The sequence below is a fragment of the Centruroides vittatus genome, unplaced genomic scaffold (assembly GCF_030686945.1).
Source record: "Centruroides vittatus isolate TY-2023 unplaced genomic scaffold, ASM3068694v2 contig_166, whole genome shotgun sequence".
NCBI classification, from domain to species: Eukaryota; Metazoa; Arthropoda; class Arachnida; order Scorpiones; family Buthidae; genus Centruroides; species Centruroides vittatus.
In genome coordinates this window covers 2,401,546-2,417,429 of record NW_027121006.1, presented here as the reverse complement: position 1 = coordinate 2,417,429, position 15,884 = coordinate 2,401,546, and the positions used below count along the sequence as shown (strand labels likewise).

General features: G+C 31.6%; 1 protein-coding gene and 1 long non-coding RNA gene across 3 annotated transcripts in view; both read left to right on the top strand.

The window, feature by feature from the left end:
* Nucleotides 1–15,884, top strand: part of LOC136968982 (uncharacterized) — a 38,725-nt gene that overhangs the window by 9,106 nt on the left and 13,735 nt on the right. The window lies entirely within an intron of this gene.
* On the top strand, nucleotides 1,594–15,869 carry LOC136968979 (uncharacterized). Of its 2 annotated transcripts, none has more exons than XR_010879738.1 (3): nucleotides 1,594–1,659; nucleotides 15,078–15,146; nucleotides 15,778–15,869. It is a non-coding gene; the product is annotated as an uncharacterized lncRNA (long non-coding RNA). The 2 variants fall into 2 exon arrangements; XR_010879739.1 differs by lacking the exon at nucleotides 1,594–1,659 and adding an exon at nucleotides 14,913–14,984.

Below are 15,884 nucleotides of genomic sequence, written 5' to 3'. Positions count from 1 at the left end.
AAGCCTTTATTAGATAACACGATAAACATATGTACAGAGATGCTTACAAACAGAAAATAAAACATAGTGTCTGGTAAACTTGACCGGACTATGTGTGAGAGAATGATAAATGCTGGTATTTATTTCGAACAATATAGTGTATAATTATAAGAAAATTATCTATACAATATATAAGTATACCGATTTATATAAAATTATATTTCAGAAATCTAATATTGTATATATATAATTTTATGGATTCTACTACAAATTCCATATGCCAATATGAAATATTTATATACCATAAATAACTGCCATATATATGCATTTATTAAATAACATCTAAATTAATTTTAGAATCATAGACACAATGTTTACAATATTGAATATATCTATTTACTTCGATAAATGCAATTTCGAATGAATTGTTTTTAAGCAACGATTCAGTCACATACAGCATACAGTCCGCAATGTGATTGGATTAATTACTCGTTAACGTCACGAATCGATTTTCTTCACAATTACATCTATCCACCAATCACTAACCATATTTTCCTTTACGTATTTATTCTAAAATATTCTAATGGAGACCAAACAACTGACAGCGTTATTCTAAATTTCGTATTCTTCTCGAGTATTCAATTTGCAAACAGTGCAAATTGCCGAATCTGTATTCTATTATATTGTAATTAAACTCGACGATTGACGTTGGAGTACTGCGAGACTGTACGACGCACTTGTCTAACTGGTCTACGCACTTGTTTCGTACAAAATGCATTTACCATACGGCAATTGCATTGACAGAAAACTTGGACCTTTGATTTCTGTTTCGGAAGTGTTTGGTTTGGATATGTTGGAGACGTGCAGTTGTCAAAGAGAAAAATCGAGAATAAATCAAAAATTGTTTACAGTTTACACGAATTTGCTCGAAATATTGTTATGGGCGATGGTGTTAATGCTTACAGCAACAATTACGTCTGAAGGTGTTTGCATTCAACTATTTTTGATATTTGAAACTAATAAATTTTACATTGTATTCATTTCCTGGAATGCTTCGTTGTACGCATCTCTTCAGTTCAGTATTTTGAAAAGAAGAAAGATTAACATTCATTACTTTACGAGAAATTTTAAGGAAGAAGAAAAATTTATCGAGAAATTTGAAAGTTACATTATTTATTATTTCTTCTTTTACGTTTTGATTCTCTTATCTTGCTCCACAATGACTTCGTATAGTAGATATTCTGCTTTAAAATCGGCACAGTACGATTATAAAATTTCTTTGCTTTGTGTTTTCGGCATCGAACTTTGGTTACATTATGTTGCTTCTCACGTAGTTTGTATACTTCTCCTTTCTGTATTTTTTTTCTACTTATAGGAAAAAGGTTGATAATTATTTCTATTCGGTTGCAACTTACAATTAACGCAAGAAGAACTTTCATTGAACAACTAATGAAAAGTTTTTGGGAAATTTGGCAGATGTTTGAGGAACTCAACGAAAAACGAAAAGAGATTTTCCCTCTCATGTACAGTTTTTTTGTCTTTGAAACGTGCTTTTCTATATATATTGCTCTTTTCTTACGTATGAATATAATTTTTCGTGTGGCGACGGCAGTAATTGCAGTGACACTTTTGACTGGAGTTTTAATAGCGTCGTGGGCATTATCAATTTGTACCTCAATCGTGAGTATTGTTTTAATTAATATGCGAGTTATAAGATACAATTCTCTAGAGAATGCACTAAATATTGTTTTTTTTTTAAAATATACTTCAAATATACGACAGTTTTATCAACATCGGGGAGTATAACTCTTCTATTTTGACACCGAAATACAGATTTAAAGTACGTTATTTATTAATATTTATGGCATATACGAGGTGATTTTATTAATAATTCCATAATTTTAGATAATTTGTTTCATGAAGAGATTCGGGGAAGACCTTTCGAGATATCTGTGTGGAGATTTTTCTACGTTAAAAGAAATTTCTTGATAAGGGTAAATACAGATATCTTATTATAGTATTGTTTTTAGTTTAATTAGCAAAATATCGTATTTATATATTACGGCAGATATAAATTTTTGATGATAAAATGCGGTTATCCATCACGATCTTTGTTAAAAATTAGCAAAGAGAAATATACTTCGACATGAAAATTCGATAAACGTGTGTAAAAATATTTATTTTGTTATCAATTTGTACAAAATACATGTGAACATTATGTAATATTTTTATAATATAAAATTATCTTTCAATCTTTAACTCAAAATGCTTTGTTTTAAGTAGAGTATTTAAAGAAAGAAACATACTTGAGAATTATCATAAATAAAAAGAATATTCTTAGGTGCTGTTTTATTTATTATACTTTAACTGCTTTCAGGTGGTAAGTGGATTGTATTCTGTTTTCTCTTCTCTCATTCAAATAACCGGAGTTTTTCAAAAAGAAAAGAGATGCTCTGCAGAAATCTCTGTAAATTATACGTTTAAAAACGAAACGAATAATTGAAAGTTCTCATGCCGGTAAATTTCTGGACGATCTTGTTATTAACTTCTAACCACAGAATACAGATTTGTAATACGCTAGTGACTGACAAACATGCTCCAACAAATGAGTAATCGATGCTTTTACTTTGAAACTTGACGATAGAAAGTTAACAGTTTACTGTCAGTATTGTATATGTATTCTGTTGGTATCGAACAATGAAAGTAAGGAGAATTTTTTCAGTCATACAATGTCTAACACCGCTAAAATAATCTGGATCGCAGGCCTTTTAGTGCTATTGTGCTGCAGACATATATTTCATAATTTCTTGAAAAATTCAAATTTTTTTTCACACTATCGACAATATCGACAAGAATTTACGTGGTATAATTCGTATTTCTGTTTAAAAAAACTTTACTTTAAATGCAGAATTTCGCTGCGTTTTTCTTATTTATGTTTTGTTCAAAGAAATCGTTAGACTTTTCCCTTTCATATCAAGCAATATTTCGTGACAGTCTTAACGGCCTGATTCATAAACATTGTATCATAAGAAACTATGTCTATTAATATTTACTACTAGATAAAAATGCCAATATTTGCATACATTAATCAAATCAGACTTACAGTCAACACTCTTGCCATCGCTATTTTAATTAATGCTAGCCTGTACTATTATTCTCTTTTAGAGATTAATTCTCGCAGCACTTCTATTGATGGACGTAGAACGAATTCATATTTTTGAGGCCTTCGTCACCGTTTCAAATTATATTTTGTCACCTTTCACTTGAAATTTACAAATTGCTGATATAGAGAAGGCTGATCGTCACACGGAGCTTAATTCCGTACTTAAAAACCACATTTGTCAGGATCAGTGCATTAATCACTTCGGAAGTTGTGAAATTAAAATGAAAACTCTTATATTCCGAATTTGAAATAGCATTTTATTTTCTGACTTTTCTAACCTTTGTAAATGGAACGTGTCTAAAACGTCTTGAAGAAGATGGATATTATAAATGGAACGAGTCAATGCAAGGCTTTGTGTGTCGCTTAGTTTAACTTTGTATGAGAAATTCATTTTTAGGTGATAGATACGTGCAGAAAACCCGGAAATAATTGCACAACCATCCCATTAGAGAAGGCGCGAATTCCTTACCAACTGCTATTGTATACTACTTCTGTCGGATATTACATTATTTAATTAGATATTGTCAACCTAGTATTTGAGTTTCTCGGATACTAGGTTGACAAAACAAATTCCCGTTTATTTTTCGTTATACATGTTAACAGTAGCCAGGCAAATAGTTAATGAAACTAGAGAGACATCGAAGCGTCGGCGAAAAAGAGAGTTTACATGAAATCGGGTGTTGTAAAAAATAGCTGCAGATAGAACAACTTTTTAAATAGGACCATCGTTTCGTTGACAGAGTCCGGCATTCTGGAGACTGTAAGAAAACGAAAAGCGTCGCGATTTCTAGTTCTGGAATCGGGAATATTTCCTTATCGGCGGAGGTAATAATTGCACTATACCGATGGACGAACTGTCGATGACTCTTTCTGTCGTGAAACAATTTACTGTTGGAGGAACTGGAGACAACTGCCTGATTTTGTCGCCGTTTATCACATTAAAACGGCAGAATTCTTTTCTTTTTTTCTAAACTGTTTTCGCACTGTGAGTACTAAGAAGGCCCCATTTAGAATGCCCGTTAGGGGTCGGGAAGGCCCACAATGGGACGACCGGTGGTAAGGGTAGGGCCCCATATTTAGACGGACTAGCCCCGAAATGTTCCTGGGGATTTTTCGACCTGTCCGGATTTGATGCCAGCTCTCCAAGAGCGGTAGGCTGCACATTCACCGCTCGGCCATCCGGCCTAAACGGCAAAATACTGTTAGGAGGTCAGAAGATCGCGGGAACACGTAACATAAGACGCTCTCAAGTAAAAAAGTTGGCAATTATTGCTGCCGATAATATTGTATTCACTAATTTTTTCTGTATTGTTGATTAATCTTTTGTTCATATAGTGTGGATTTTTGCACTATAATGCAAATAGCACTGAAATGTAGCTATACATAGAAGATAGTATTTTATTTTAAAATTCTAATACTAGTAAACACTATTTCACTTTATCTACATATAAACAACAAATACTGCAATATTTTTGATGTATTTGTGTCGATTGATTGAATCCAGTATCAATATACAGTACAGCAAATATTTTAACCTTTAAATAAAATATTTTAGTATTCCCTGTAGACAACTAATGAAAAAACTGTAATTGATTTATCCCAATGAGATTATTATTATTTATAAACTACTTCTTATGTAGAAAATGTATGATCATTGGTAATATTCTGAACGAAGAATTTTAAAATACGAAAGTAATAAGGAGGGTATTACGATAAGGTTAAAGGCAAAGTCAAATATTGTTTTTTCTATTATATCTTTACGTATATAAATATATTGTGTTATATATATCAGGCTATACGTTATTTTCGGTAGAATATTCGTATATTGCTCTCATTCTTTGCTACTTTCGAGTTTATGTGAAGTTGAAGATATTGTTGTAGAGTTATTCAATAGCATTAAAATAAACAATGTAAAAATTAGCGTCAAAATAAAAAAAAAATTATAAATTTATATTTTATTATTTATGTTTTAAAATTACTTACTTTCTCAGAGAACGGATGGAGTATATGATCGTAATTGTGCTACATAGAACTTTTCGTCATAAATGGTTTAAGAATTTTTTAATACACATATGGTTTCGATAGTTGTATATATTACTTTTTAAGAAAAAAGAGAAAAAGCTCAAAAAAATTTTAAAATAAAACGGTTTATGTTTATACCGGTCAGTTGGGGGAGATAGTTGCTTTTCGTATTGTTGCACTGATCTGTTATAAGCAATAGGCCATATTATCTCTCTAATTGGGTCTAGAAAGCTGCAATTTTTTAAAGTAATATAGTATTTAAATTAAGAAATGTCTAAGTAATATAGCAAATTAATCGGATGTTTGAAAAAATAAATTTTTTAGTCTTTCTAAAATCTGAAATTTAATTATTACTCTGTTGGCTCTGTGATGTGTAATAGAAAAAAAGTACGGCAATCGGTCAAAAATCGTCTCCTTGAGGACTCGGGGGTTTTCGAAAAATCGAGTTATTTACAAGTTTTTTTTATAAAATCCACACCTACTTTCGAAATATAGCTTATGCTATTTTATAATAATTAAATATATAAAAATTTTTTTAAATAAAATATCATAAGAGATAGCACCAGATTATTTACTTTATTTTACATACGCTTTAATGAGCTTAGCAGGGGGGTAATTGAGACGCTTGCCATCATCAGTTCTTGTATCAATAGCAATAATATAAGCAAGAGTTTAATTTAGGTAAAAGTTTAATAAAAGTTATGTTAAAGTAGTGTATAAGATACTCTATAAGTTATGTTGATCAATGGATAATTATACTTTATAAATCTGTGCCCTCTTCTATGCTTATATCAAATTTTACATTTTCGAAAGAAAGGCCGAATTCCGTTTAGCCTGTACCGAGTAAACTACCTATAGTTTTGCTCTAAAAGAACTAGAAATGACTAACATTGAAAAAACGAGAAACAAGTATGTTTAACAAAAATTTCTTAAATATTTATAAACCATAAAAGTAAATAATAATAATAAGAGAATAAACAAAAGTACAAGTTTACAGATATTTGAATCTTTGAAAGGATTTCTTAGTCGCCATCTGATCGAAAACACAGAACACACCATTATATGCGATACAGTGCTAGCACATAACGAAAAATTTTTTTATTATAATTAACCATTATATGAAATGACGAAATATCGTCAACTGACAATATATTTAGAATGATCATACGTAGGGTTTATATCGCTTAAATCACCCTAAATATTTTGTATTTTAAACAATTTTCAACTGCTACAATAAATAAATGTACTTGTAAAAACACTTCAAAATCTCTAATCAAGATATATTATAAAAGTAAGTGTACAATGTTCGGCCGCTAAAACTCAAAAACGAGTCCCGGTACGATCAAGAAAGTTATATGGTGTGGTAGCCCTTTATCTTTCATCCATGAAGAAGGTTCCGGTTTTTACCCGAAGGACGTGCTGTTGAAGAAGTTTCGCCCTCTAGGAATTTCAAGAACAGTCCAGAACATTCGAGAGTATTCGAGAGCATTCTACATCATCCCAGAACCCTCTCGAAGTTGTAGAATGTTCTGGACCATTCGAACTACCCATTGGTGGGGGTATATAATGCAAGATCCGTCGTGGGTTCGAACATCAGTTTCTTATCAGTGACGAAGGGAAGAACCGAAAAGAACTAAAAATTCCAAAGTAGTGCAGTGATTGAATAAAAACAAACAGTGAAGTGTGAGTAGTCAAAGTGATACAGTGACTGAATATAATCCAGTATAAATGCCACGCGTTAAATCGGTGGGAAGCCGGTCTCCATATCCGGGTTAATATTTCAGCCGTCGTAAGATTTTTAGTTTATAGGTGATTAGTTTCATGTGTTATATTTCCATTTTGTTCGTTTCTTCTTCGAGAATACGAAAAGAATGTCTCGATTTTATGTATATTTACAAAGATAAACTTTATTATCGCTTACGAAAAGCCACGGGAAACGTTTTTATTTAGAAACAAACATAGAATTTTCAAACGTCGTCTCTACGTCCAGAAGGTCGATTCTACGTCCAAGCTAATGGCTGGAAAGGTACGGAAACTCGTTCTTTACGTAAGCGAGAGATTCGTTTATACGGAGTATCATTTACGCCGTAACCGATTGGATGCCAGAGTCTGCGCGTGTGAGAATTAACCTGTGTAACCGCTACGACTGGCGTACGCCTTTCTGTAAGAACGTAGCGTATTCGACCAGATGCGATATATCTGTGCTTGGTCGGCCCGGGATTTAATGTTATAATCGGGATGGGTTGATAATAATAATATTAATAAGCGCATAGCCCAAACGGTTAGGAGTTGAAACTTAAAAAAGGTACGCAGTTAGGGCACGTCACGAGAACGTGCACTAAGTAGAGATTTTTGGAAATCCACCCGCGGAGGAGAGGGAGAGGCTTAAGGATTAGCCTGTAGAACTCGGCTTCTACTGTACTATTTTAGATGCGGATTTTTTCGGGTGGTGAAACATATTTTTAGACTTATCTAAAAATTCTCTACTACGTTTTTTTACATGAGAACGGATTAATCATTTTCACATTACTTCTTATGGAAAAGGTTGGTTTGCTATACGTCCTATTCTGTATAAGTCCAAACATCATAAAGGAATTAAAGTCGTATACCGAGGTTCCACTGTATTTGAAGTGAAAGTTCTTTCAAATTCTCAGATTTCCACGTCAAAGATGAATTTACTCATTTTAATGCAAGTATAGAAAAGTCTCACATTGCGCTCACCTAACAAAAGATAAGCACAAAAGACAAACAAAAAACAAGAAATAATCGATTGTTTTCTTCTTAAATCGCCTCTTCCTTTCGAAAACTGCAAGTTTTGCTTCTTAACTAGCTGGCAAGTGTGAAAATAGCGTCTTCTGTAGTAACAAGTGAAACGTTGTGCTTTACACGACCGTCATATGCAAGTATCACTTCCTCCTTGCCAACGTATACTAGTATCGTCTGACCATAAGCAATCAGTGTACGGTCCACAATTAACCTGCTGAGCTGATGCAAGTATCGCCTAACACTCAGGATTTTGCATTTTTGGCACAGGGGACCTTGGAACTTCGAAAATTAAAAACATTGCGGTTCAGCTATAGCTATGGCTGTTTTTATGTATGCAGAACGATTTTGTTTATTTAATTTGTACAACATCTCAGCTTTATAGTTTTTATTAATTACACTTTATGTCGGCCTTCACATAGCCTGATAAATTTTAAAATTTATAATGTTTAATTTAAAAATTTTTCCGATTAAACTGGTCAAAACAAGCTCTCCACTTCTCCGAAGTATAACGGAAGTGGAGGGGTTAGGCGGATGAGTCATGTGAGACTTCACATTGAAACTAACACTTTTCAGTATTACTGTGTTATCTGAATCTAACACGAAGGAAAGTTCCCTTTTCAACTTTGTAAATTTTACAAAAATATATCAGAAATTTATCCTATTTGTTAAAATTGAATTCTTAACCCTGAATTCGCCCAGACTTACTAAAAGATATGAGGTTTTCTTTACTTAAAAACAATTCATTTATATATAAGAAACGTTCGGTTTTATTCATATTTTTTGGTAATATTTATTGAAATATAACTTACGATACATCTTTTTCTTAAAGCAAGCAACTTGTTAATAATGAATAATGTTCTTAAGTATACGCAAATTTTTATATATACACGGATCCGCTTCATCCACGGGCTGGCCAGGTGGAATTATCCCTGTTTTACAGGTTCGTAACAGTTAAATAGTGGCCATTTTTTCATAATAAATTTTTAATAGCAACTTTGCTGCTATAACTTCAGTTAGCATATACATCATAGATTGCACCCGATAACGGGCAGAAAACAGATAATCCCACACACGCTGTTACTATTATAAAAGTGTTAGTTTTATGATTATACTAGCCGCGTGTGTGCCGCTTTGTTCCAGCTATAAACAACGATATTATTTACAAAAATATACATTTATTAACTTGAGAATTTACAATAATTACTGTAAAACACAGGAATTGGCTCAGAATTTAAATTAGAAGCGTGGGATTGAGGAAAAGTGCGGCCGAGAACACAGGGTTGTTTTTATTACTTTGTCAAAAAGATGTTAAATACGATGATCTGAACACAACGCTGTACCAAACAAACATATATAAATTCAGAGGTTTCGGATTTATATATATTTTTTATAATGTCGAATATTGTTCTTTCCGTATTTAGTTCAAATGCATTGAATGTGTGTAGGAACCTATACTTTACGTACACGTAATGACTTTCTTCGGTCACCTCATTTATTACGTGTAACGTTTTGCTAGAAAATAAAGCGTTTTCAGCTCGTTCGACTAGTTTTTCACTGTTCGAACGTAAGATTACTCTCAATGTGATTTAAATACAATTTATATAAACAAATTTTCCAATAAGTTTGCAGTAATTCGCTTTATGCGATTCATGTAATTTCTTTCTCTTGTATACATATTTAAATATAAATTTTCTATTCTCAGTTAATGTAATTTCTTAGGTATTTTTTTTCTGGCTGTTGTTTATAACAGAGGAAAACTATGTCGAGTAATCAAAACACCCCTCAACATTTCTGTGGTTTTGAATGATAGATACTCGTCATTTCGAAAAATACATAAAATTTGGAAATTTTTCTTTTCGTCTGGCTATCAGTCTGTTTCGAGAGAATTTCGATCTCCCACGTTAAAGCTCAATAACTTCTATGTCTTTTTCTAAGATTCTCAGATGTTGCCGAAAGGTTTGGATAAAAGGAAAAATGATAATCTTAAATTTTGGTGAATGATGATTAAGAATATGAAAAGAAAAATCAATTCGTTCGTCATATTTCGAGATCGGTCGAAGTTCTTTACGATTTACAAGTTGTTAGCAATTACAAATTATTATAATACTCACCAGTAGCCTCAAAATCAAGTTTTAAAATTAAGAAGAAAAATTTATCGAGAAATATGAAGGTTACATTTTCCATTCTTTTTCTATTTACGTTGTGATTCTTTTACGGGCTTCACATTAATTCGTACTTTGGTTACTCTACTTTAAACTCGCCACATCCTAATTATCTCTGTTTTGTGTTTTCAACGTCGAACTTTGGTTGGTGACAGACCTTTCGGAATATCCATGTAAAGATTTTTGTATATTAAAAAAGTTACTTATAAGGGTACAGTACATATATCTTATTCTATTTGTGGCTTTAGCTGAATTGGCAGAATATCGTACATATTACAGCTGATATAATTTTCCATGATACAATGGAAATTGCTATTATGTTCAATTGTTAGAAATCCTGTTATATGAATTAAGTACGACATTTATTTAGTTATTGTCAGTAATATTTCGAAAAAAACACGATAAATAAGTTATATTTTAAGTATGTTTATTACATTCTTTCATTAACCAAAGTGATGTGACCATTTCTTACATTACAACTGTCAAAATTGTTAAATTCACGTTTACTCAATTTAAAAATTTCTTTTGTGGTTAACAAAAATATGTATTTTCTTTGACAATTGCATAATTTATTCATTTTGTTTCTTAGTAATAAACCAATTTTAAACGAATGAAACTTTCAAGTCATATATAACCATATATAACCAGTTCCAATGGAAAATAATTGATGTGAGTCCACAAGGGGTAAACGGGATGTATTTCCTGAATTGCAAAATGTCAGTGTTTGTATGTAAGCTCGTTCTGACAGTTTTAAAGTGTATCGACATAATCTGTAAAATCCTAGTTAAATACTTTCCGAAATTATCACGTTCGCAAATTGCTACAATTAAATATTCTATTAACAGAAAATATATTTGAAATTATTAGATATTATACGTGTTTCTAGAAATTCCTAAAATTCGATTCCATTGCCATAAATTTTGGAATAAAACTTCCTTGTGAAATAGGAATGCGTTGCATTCCCTTGAAGTTATTTCACGTACGAATGTATTGACTGCAATTCAAGTTATGTTATTTGTGATTCGTTTCAAATCTTTAAATAACCGCTTGAGAATTTTCATATTTCAAAAATTGTCAAATATATATTTATTAAAGACTAAACTAATCATTTAATTTATATTTTCTTTTAACGACGATGAAACAATTAACTTTTATAACAGACTTTGTACTTTCAATTGCAAATGACTCTTTGTACCCGCAGGAAATTTAGCATGAATATTCCTTTACACGCAAACCGTGAGAAATAAATTCGTTTTGGATCAACCGTATTTATATTGAAATATTGTTGTATTCAGTTTTGTATTATTTATCGATAAGTTCCTCTTCTGTTTCTTATCTTATCTCATTGCAACTTTTTATTTTTTAATATTTTACATACTAAAACTATTGACTTCGTAATTTTCTTTTTAGTAATTCTCACCACCACGCATTGAAAAGAAAACCACTGTTGGACACATTTCAATATCGATACATATAAATAAAAGCTGAATATTATTTTCTATTTTTAAAACGCAGAATTTAATTAAAATCATTATTTTATCCTTTATATGACAACTGTTATAAGATTACTCATAAAAAAGAAAAGGAGCGAAATAAACTAGTTACATGTAAACATATTGTAATATATAATTATAATGTTATGATAATAAACGAATTATAGAAGCTATATTTCTGCTCAATTGTGTGTAATGTTTGCGACATTCGGATGTGTTATAAACGCTTGAAAAACAATTCTGACATCAGCAGGGGGTCACGGGGCAATTTTCTAATAACAACTGAATATGCACAGATCGGTAAGATCCGATCTTTTTGGCGTTGGATGGTTTAAATCGGGTGGCGAGGAGGTTGAGAGTGTCGACAGGTGTCCGTACGAGCAATGATAAACAGGTTTGCAGGTTAAACAAACAAATAAAACGAATATTATATAACTAATCAAATTTATAGGAGAATACATAGGGAATTAAATGACTAATGGTTAAATGCTTAACATATAAACATATAAGTAACGATGACAAAAACTAGTCGCTATGTCGCCTGCCTAACCCCTAGAGTGAAACAGAGAGTTTACATATATTTCTGGCTCTAAAATATACCTCTGAATACTGCAGGATGACTGCATGCGACGATCATTCGGAATACGAAAGCTGGAAAAGTCCAATGTCTTCTACCGTTCCCTGCTCGAACAGGATCGGGACGGGAGACACAAGTACCAACAATAACTTTCTGTATCGATCGCCCTCAGCTTCTGGAAACTCGAGAATTTATTCGATTGTCGTGGCTAAGGGGTTACGTGATCGCCCGTGTTGACGATGACAGTGCATTTTCTGACACTTATGTGTAAACTTTCCCATGTGATTTGCGGACCATCGAGGTGACATCCGATCCAACACTATTCGATAGTTTTTTTATCCGCGGATGTTTACAATCTTTCAATAAAAATTCGCGTTACATTTTTTTCCTGGAATTTTCCTCCAAATTCGCAAATTTCACACAATATTTCTTGTTCCGCAAAATTTATTAACATTGATGACAAGAATGACTTTATTCTGCAAAATAATAACAATTAGAGTATAAATTTATTGTGTTAAAATAATTAGCAGATAGAAAAAATGCACGTAATCTAGCAATGAATAAAATCTATTTGATTACTATATTAAAGTAATAATAATCTTTATAAATTATTTTGATTATTTACAACACACGCAGTAAAATTGTAAATTATACTCGTGCTATTTTGTGACAGAAATAGTCACAAATCCTTGAAGTTTCAAAGGCGAAATATTTTAAAATTTTTCCGAAATATTTAGAATTTCTATTATATTTTCACTCAAACCGTAAATGCGCCATAAACCTCATTCAATCTATCGATAAAATATGCAATACCACAAAGTAGACTTTCCTTATGGCTAAATGGAGTAAAGTAATCGATGTTTAAACAAAAATCACATAATTACGAACCGACTGAATCGCATATTGTAAACGAAGAGTGTATTACTTGCCTAAGAAATATTCATAAGAGAAATTAAAATGTAACTATTCTCCAAATTTTTATAAATAAACTTGTATCGTAAGTCATTTGAACTTGATCATTGTTTATTCACACAAGGCATAAGTTATGCAAATGCGCATCAAGCAAATAACATGTGCTAGGATAAATGAATAAAAATTCTACGTGTTACAGACATACGCCCACTTTCGTAATTATAAGAAACTAGTTCGAAAAATAATACAATGTTCACGAATTTGTGTGTATTTTCTATATTACGAATATATTCAACATATACATATGAAATTTCACTTATTTCTCGTAATACGAATTAAATAAAAGGTCATTTATCGAATTTAATGTTAAATATTAATTACTGGTATTTACTCCGAACAATATAGTGGATAATTTAAATAGAATTGTCCATACAATATATATGTATACCGATTGATATAAAATAATATTTCAGAAATCTAATATTGTATATATATAATTTTATGGATTCCACTACAAATTCCATATGCCTATATGAAATATTTATATACCATAAATAACTGATTTATATATCCATATATTAAATAACATCTAAATCAATTTTAGAATCATAGACACAATGTTTACAATAGAAAATTCCTTTATCTACTTCGATAAATGCAATTTCGAATGAATTGTTTCCAAGCAACGATTCAGTCACATACAGTCCGCAATGTGATTGGATTAATCACTCGTCAGGCAATCGATATTTTTCACAATTACATCTATCAACCAATCACTAACCATATTTTCCTTTTAAAATTCACTTTAATGGATATACTAGTTGAGACCAAACGTTTTAAAGCTTTATTCTAAATTTTCTATTTTTCTCAAGTATTTCAATTCGCAAACAGTGCAAATTGCCGAATCTGTATTCAATTATATTGTAATTAAACTCGACGATTGACGTTGGGGTACTTCGAGACTGTACAACGAACTAATCTACGCCATTGTTTCATACAAAATGCATTCACCATACGGCAATTGCATTGCCAGAAAACTTCAACCTTTGATTTCTGTTTCGGAAGTGCTAGGTTTAAATCCGTTGGAGACGTGCAGTTGTCAAAGAGAAAAATCGAGAATAAATCAGAAACTGTTTACAGTTTATACGAATTTGCTCGAAATATTTTTATGGGCGATGGTGTTAATGCTTACAGCAACAATTACGTCTGAAGGTGTTTGCATTCAACTATTTTTGATATTTGAAACTAATAAATTTTACATTATATTCGTTGTATGGATTGGTTCTTTGTACACAGCTGTACAATTCAGTATTTTGAAAAGAAGAAAGGTTAAAATTCATCATTTTACTAGAAATTTTAAGGAAAAAGAAAACTTCATCGAGAAATTTGAAAGTTACTTTATTAATTATTTCTTCTTTTACGTTCTGATTCTCTTATCTTGCTCCACAATGACTTTCTATGGTGGATATTCTGCTTTAAAATCGAAACAGTACGATTATAAAATGTCTTTGCTTTGTGTTTTCGGCATCGAACTTTGGATGCTTTATGTGGCTTCTCACATAGTTTGTATACTTCTCGGTTCTGTAATATTTTGGTTACTTATAGGAAGAAGGTTGATAAATATTTCTATTCGGTTGCAACTTACAACTCACACAAGAAGAGCTTTCATTGATCAACTAATGAAAAGTCTTTGGAAAGTTTGGCAGATGTTTGAAGAAGTCAACCTAAAATGGAGAGAGATTTTACCTCTTATTTACAGTTTTTTTGTCTATGAAACCTGCTTTTTTATGTATATTGCTCTTTTCTTACGTATGAATATAATTTTTCGTGTGGCGATGGCAGTAATTGCAGTGACACTTTTGACTGGAGCATTAATAGTGTCGTGGGCATTATCAATCGGTACCTTAATCGTGAGTATTGTTCTAATCAATATTCAAGATATGAGATATAATCGTTTTAAAAATGAACTAAATGTTGTTTTTTTTTTTATAAATCTACTTCAGATATACGACAGTTTTATCAACATCGGGAAGTATAACTCTTCAATTTTGACACCGAAATACAGATTTAAAGTACGTTATTTATTAATCTTTAAGGCCTAATCTATGCAATTTTATTAATTGATTTTTTTCCGTCCGATGGTTGTTTCTATTTTAATTAATATTGGAGACAAAGTTCGCCCATGCAGGGACCGCCATTTATTAATTTTGTGTTCCAGACAGACAATACAATCTCGGCGACCGACTTTTCTTTTTAGGCTACTAGTTGCCAAAACGTTAAAAAGTCCTTTTGAAGAACAAACAAAAAAAATTTCCAATTAAAAATATGAAATTTTTCTAAAATAGGAACTGTTGATACGAACGTTTTCTCAATGACCATCTTGCCTTTTTGGGGTGTTTCGGCTTTTTTTATCCACGACGAAGTAGCGCTGGAAAATGCTTGAGAATGAAGGGAAGATGATCACTGAGAAGACGTTCGTATCAACAGTTCCTATTTTAGAAAAATTTCATATTTTTAATTGGAAATTTTTGTGTTTTTTAAAAGGACTTTTTAGCGTTTTGGCGGCTAGTAGTCTAAAAAAGAAGATCGGTCGCCGAGATTGTATTGTCTGTCTGGAACACAAAATTAATAAATGGTGGTCCCTGCATGGGCGCACTTTGTCTCCAATATTAAGTAATTTTATTAATAGTTGGATAATTTCAGATCATTTGTTTCATGAAGAGATTCGGAGGAAGACCTTTCGGTATATCGATGTGGGGATTTTTCTACATCAAGAGAAATTTTTTGATAAGGGTAAATACGTTTTATTA